The sequence below is a fragment of the Prionailurus bengalensis genome, chromosome F2, assembly GCF_016509475.1.
Source record: "Prionailurus bengalensis isolate Pbe53 chromosome F2, Fcat_Pben_1.1_paternal_pri, whole genome shotgun sequence".
NCBI classification, from domain to species: Eukaryota; Metazoa; Chordata; class Mammalia; order Carnivora; family Felidae; genus Prionailurus; species Prionailurus bengalensis.
This window is the reverse complement of record NC_057353.1, coordinates 66,679,766-66,685,261: the sequence shown is the minus strand read 5'-3', so window position 1 is coordinate 66,685,261 and position 5,496 is coordinate 66,679,766. Positions and strand designations below refer to the sequence as shown.

Below are 5,496 nucleotides of genomic sequence, written 5' to 3'. Positions count from 1 at the left end.
CTCTTGCGTGAGCTATCAACCCTTTGAGATAGGGCACAACAATTGTAATATCTTCATTTTGCAGATGAGTAGAAATAGAAGTTGAGAAACGTGCCTTGAGTCATATAGTTATTGTGGTAAATCGATTATAAAAATGGCCACAACTGTTGGCCCCTCCTGTATCTTCAGGCTTTGCAGTGTGACTTTGCATCTGTTCCCCTCCAGAGGTGGAATCTGGGCTGGCCCTGTGATGCTTTGACTAGTAGACTATGGCAGAAATGACAGTGTGTCAGTTCTGAGGCTAGCCTTAAGAAGTCTCAAACACTGCTTCTCAATTTCTTATAACTTTTTGCATGTGAAGGAATCCAGGCTATTTTCTCCTGGAAGATGAGACACATGTGGCTCAGTCACCCCTATGATCAATAGCCAGACACCCACTGGAGGTATTGACTGAGGCCATCCTAGATGGCCAGCACCTAGATGATCCACTGACCATCAGCCAACTTCCAGCTACATGAATGAGTCTATCCTGGACCAGGCAGCCTCCAGACGACCCACCTGCTGACCACGATGCATGAGTGAGGCCAGTCAAGATCAGCCAAACCTGGCCCAGATCAGCAGAACCACCCAGCTGACCCACAGACTTATGGGCTAAATAACTGCTTGGGTTTTCAAGCCGCTAAGTTTGTGTGGTCTGTTATGAAACAACAGTTGCTGATGCAGAGGATTTGGGACTTGAACAGAAAGAAGACTGTCTGACTTCAACACGAGGGAAGGCTTTCAAATTCTGTGCACACTGTAGCCTGGCTAATGCAATACCCTCTTTCTGAGAAAGGGTTTATGGAGCATCTTCATTAGACTTTAGGAAGGGTCAAGGTGGGTTCAAAACCCTTTACCTTGTAGGTAACTGGGCAACCGACTGGCAGCTTAACCTCTCCAAACCTTGGCATCCTCATTATGTTAATTTCAAGCAATACCAACTACTTCACAGAGACACCAGGAAGGTGAAATAGTCTATCTAAAGTGCCCAGGGTTTACTGAGTCGCGTGAGTTTGCCTGGAAGATGGACGTCTGTAATGGATTTAAAGGTTCTTGAAGACCGAAGTAGAATTTCCCTTCCAGTGCTGATGTCCAACCAGCTGACAGCTTTAGAATATCTCTTCTTTTTTTTTTTTTTAAAGTTTATTTATTTTTGAGACAGAGAGAGACAGAGCATGAACAGGGGAGGGGCAGAGAGAGAGGGAGACACAGAATCGGAAGCAGGCTCCAGGCTCTGAGCCATCAGCCCAGAGTCCGATGCGGGGCTCGAACTCACAGACCGCGAGATCGTGACCTGAGCTGAAGTGGGACACACAACCGACTGAGCCACCCAGGCGCCCCTAGAATAGCTCTTCTTAGAGATAATGACTTGGTAGTTTATAACCCTTAGTTCTACAAGAATGCAGTAAGTTTTTCCTCAATTATAAGCATTTTGCTAGATCACTATTTCTCAAAGTGAAGCCTACAGGTCACCTAGGTGAGGGTCACCAGCTGCCTGCCAAAGGTAGATTCATGACCTCACCCCAGACCTACTGAATTAGACTCTCCCAGGAGCAGAGTCTGAGAAGCTACATTGTATTGTATTGTATTATATTGTATCGTATGTATGTATGTATGTATGTATGTATTTATTTATTTACTTACTTATAGAGAGAGAGAGTGGGTGAGTTGGGGAGAAGGGTAGAGGGAGAGAGAATCTTAAGCAGGTTCTACACTCAGCACAGAGCCTGATGTGGGGCTCAATCCCATGACTCTGGGATCATGACTACAGCTGAAATCAAGAGTCAGTCACTCAAACAACTGAGCCACCCAGGTGCCCCTGAGAAGATACATTTTAAAGTTCCCGGGGAATCTTCACTCCCATTAAAGTTTAGGAACCGCCGCCCTAGACTCCTCCACTAAGTCTTTGAAAACCAGTGAAGGGTTGCATCTTCCCACTGTAGGTTTTTAGTTGGGTGTTCCTCTAGAGTTACTTGTGTCCTAAGACTTTAGGTCAAAAAAAGAGAACACTGGCACCATTTTTTTTTTTTTTCAGAGATAGCGTTGACAGAGCCACTAAAGTGTAACAGCATGTTATTCCTTGAATAAATACTGGAAAGTCAGTTTTTCCTGCTTTTCTTGTTTTGCATCTGTGGTCCCATAGTCCTACATGCAGTCTTATGCTAGATACAGAAACCGGGGAGGAGTGGAATGGGGAGGGCATTATTTAGAATACTACCTTGTTTTTACTGTTGTTATTATCAACAACATTCCCGTTTTTACAAAGCAAGCATTGAGAGGAATAAGAAATGACTTGACCCTAAATTAACTTTAAAAGTTTGTTAAGTCTTGGGCGCCTGGGTGGCTCAGTCGGTTAAGCGTCTGACTTCGGCTCAGGTCATGATCTCCCAGTTCATGGGCTCGAGCCCTTGCCAGACTCTGTGCTGACAGCTCAGAGCCTGAAGCCTCCTTCGGATTCTGTGTCTTCCTCTCTCTTTGCCCCTCCCCCACTCATGCTCTCTCTCAAAAATAAACATTAAAAAAAGAAAGGAAGTTTGTTAAGTCTGAGCTAGCTTTAGCAAGAACATTTTTGTTTACCTTCTGAACTAGCCATTGGAGAGAATTGTGGGAGCATTTCACTAGGTCAAAATTCTTGAATTCACCTACCTGTAATTAAAAGCTTAAAGTGTCTTCGTTTGATGTCTTTTAGGCTGATCTGTTTTCATGATATGTTTTTTAGAAGACTTGCTCACCAAAAGAAGAAAAAGGAGAAAAATAATAACAGAAGGAAACTACTACCAAAAGTGCTGTTGGAAGCCTATTCCTCTTCAGATGACACCAGTGCTGAGAACTTTTGATTCAAAGCTCTTCATTTCCTACAAATATTTTTTTCACTGTTCCAAATATGGAAGAGACTCTGAATAGCAAAAGTGCTGTGCTTTTTAAAACCTGCTGGACAACTTTTCATCTCTAGCAGTACTGAAGTTTTGCCATAGCAGACTGTGTGTGACAAACTGCAAAACATATGCATAAAAAAAATCTAGACTCTTCTAACTGTGCCAATCCATGGCTAAAAACTTACTTCTGGAGCCACACAGCTGTTGAAATCAGTCATATTTACAATTTTTACAAATGAGTTTATTTTAATAAAAACAAGTTACTCTGAGCATGATCTCTAAACAGATTTATGTGGGCTGGCACAATCTGCTATGTTAAACATATATTCATATTGCTTAGGTCTGTAACCAATTGTGTGTGTGTGTGTGTGTGTGTGTGTGTGTGTGTGTGTGTGTGTTTGAGGGTGATAACAGTCTTGCTTTGTTCAAGGATACCAAATAATTGGCAGCAATTCAGCCAAGGACACTGTTCTAAGCACCGTGCTATTGAAGTTGTTTTCCTGGACAGAATTGCCCTGTGGGCATGGCCCTAAACTGAGAGGACTCTGGGCTGCTGGCACTGGGCAGCGAACCAGGCAGACAGCTTCTAGTGAGAAGGAGGTGACTCTATAAACTGATGCTAAAGAAGATGAGGAGGAGGAGAAAAGGAAGGAAGGGAAGGAGGGAGAGAAGGGAGAAGGAGAAAGAGGAAAAGAGAAGAGAGGGAGATAGCGAAGGGGAGATTTCTGTTCATCAGCCCGTACCCTTAAAGGGATCTCTTTTTGAATCCCACCTTGATCTCTTCTCACTTCTCACCTTGGTTGTTTTCATGCTCATGTTTTTTGCCGGGTTACTAGACTGTAGTCTTCTTGAAGACAAAAATATTGCCGGACTCAGTTTTCATCTCCCACAGTGCCTGGCATATGCTGGTGCTCAAAAACCTAGCTGTTTAATGTATGAACAAAAGAATGAATTTCTGTAGCTCAAGCCATTTCCTTTCCTCAGAAAGAAGTCCTAAGCAGTCTCTCAGTGGGCACAGTACTGCCCCCTAGGGGGCGTCTTGAGATTTTGTGGGGGCAGTTTTTGTTCCGTAGTTCTCACTGGGGCTAAAGTATTTACATAGTGTAACACATATTATTTTTATAGATATTAGTATAGTATTTTAGAATAAACCACTTTCTCTTTTTCCACCTTTATAACATACACTGGTTTATTGAACTTATTTGTGTAGTTTACATTATCTGCGAATTTAACTCCAGGAGAGCAAAGTGGTGGTACATTTTTGTTGTAAATACAGGATGTTGAGTATGGTAGGGTTGAGTATCTCTGTTTATAAGATCATTAAGCTTTACTTGCTTCTGTTTCCCCAAGTTCTAGGATTCTAAGACAAAACATATAAATAAAAAGAAACTGCTGTATATCGATTTCAACAATCAGGGTTGTACTTTAAGCAACTGCACATTTTAGGATTAATGTGGCTCAGTGGAGTACTACTGTCAAAGCACAGAGGGTTGAGCGTCCAGGCCCATGAATCTGTGCAGAGCAGCTTGGAGGGTGAGACGTTTCTCTCCGCTTTGGTTTGCACGTTTCATAATTTTAAAAAGGATGTGGGGGTGGGGGGAAGGGAAGCGGAGGTGAGGAGGGGCGGTGACGCCGTCCGGTTTTCCCCAAAGCCTGGGTCCTTGGCTGGCATCTTCTTCGGGACTAGCTCCCATTGAAGCTGTCCGGTGAAGACCATATCTTTAAAAGAAAGCCCTTCAGCGGAGAGGCTCGTGAGCGGGGCGGCGGGTGGGGGGAGAGGGGGGAAGGGGCAGGCATGGGGGGAAAGGAGGACTTTGGGAAGCAAGGGGTGGTTCCGTCTTCAACTGCAGTTCGAAGTGAGGCTGAACTGAACTTTCGGTGTCAGCGGGTGGAGCTGCGGTTTGTGCTGGGGTAGGCATCCGCAGGCGAGAAGAGGCGGGCCGGCGGTTGACAGAAAGTGGGGTTTCGGGCTGGAATCCAGACTGGTCTCAGCAAGGCGGGGCTTCTTTTGACAGTGGGCGGGGATTCCGATGAAGGGGGCGGGGCTTGGGTGGAATGCCACCAGGAGATGGGGCTTAAGATGACAAGGGGCGTTTCTTAGGATCCGGCGGTGACATTAGCAAGGCAGAGCGCCCGGAGGGCAGGGCCACAAGTGACAGAAGGCGGGGACTGACCTGAGTAAAGACAAGCCTTCTGTTGGTGGGTGGAGCTACCGCCCGCAAGGGGCGGGGCCGCTTCGAGACCTGGAGGAGGCGAGGCTTCTGCTGACAGAGGGCGGGGCTTCCGAGCCGGCCGGGGCGGGGATTCTGTTGACAGAGGGGCGGGGCGGTTCCCTACCTCCCCGTGCGCCAATCCAGAGGGTAGAGACCCGGGTCGAACCCCAGGGGAGCAGCCGGGTCCGTGAGTAGAGAGCCTGGCGCGGAGCGGGGTGGGGGCGCGCGGACGGCGCGCGCGCGGGAGGGCCCCGCCTCGGCCGGCTCCTTCCCTCCCTCCCCGCCCCCGGTCGGCCGCTGGGGCGCGCGCCTCGCCTCGCACCCCCACCCCCGACCCTCCACGCTCTGCTGGGCCCGCCGAGCTGCCTAGGCCGTGTGCCGGCCCGCCG

General features: G+C 47.3%; 1 long non-coding RNA gene across 1 annotated transcript; it reads right to left on the bottom strand.

Moving 5' to 3' along the window:
• Window positions 1-4,055: 4,055 nt before the first annotated feature.
• On the bottom strand, window positions 4,056-5,183 carry LOC122495777. Its single transcript, XR_006300571.1, has 2 exons — window positions 5,069-5,183; window positions 4,056-4,968 (listed from the first exon to the last, which is right to left on the bottom strand). It is a non-coding gene; the product is annotated as an uncharacterized LOC122495777 (long non-coding RNA).
• Window positions 5,184-5,496: the final 313 nt, after the last annotated feature.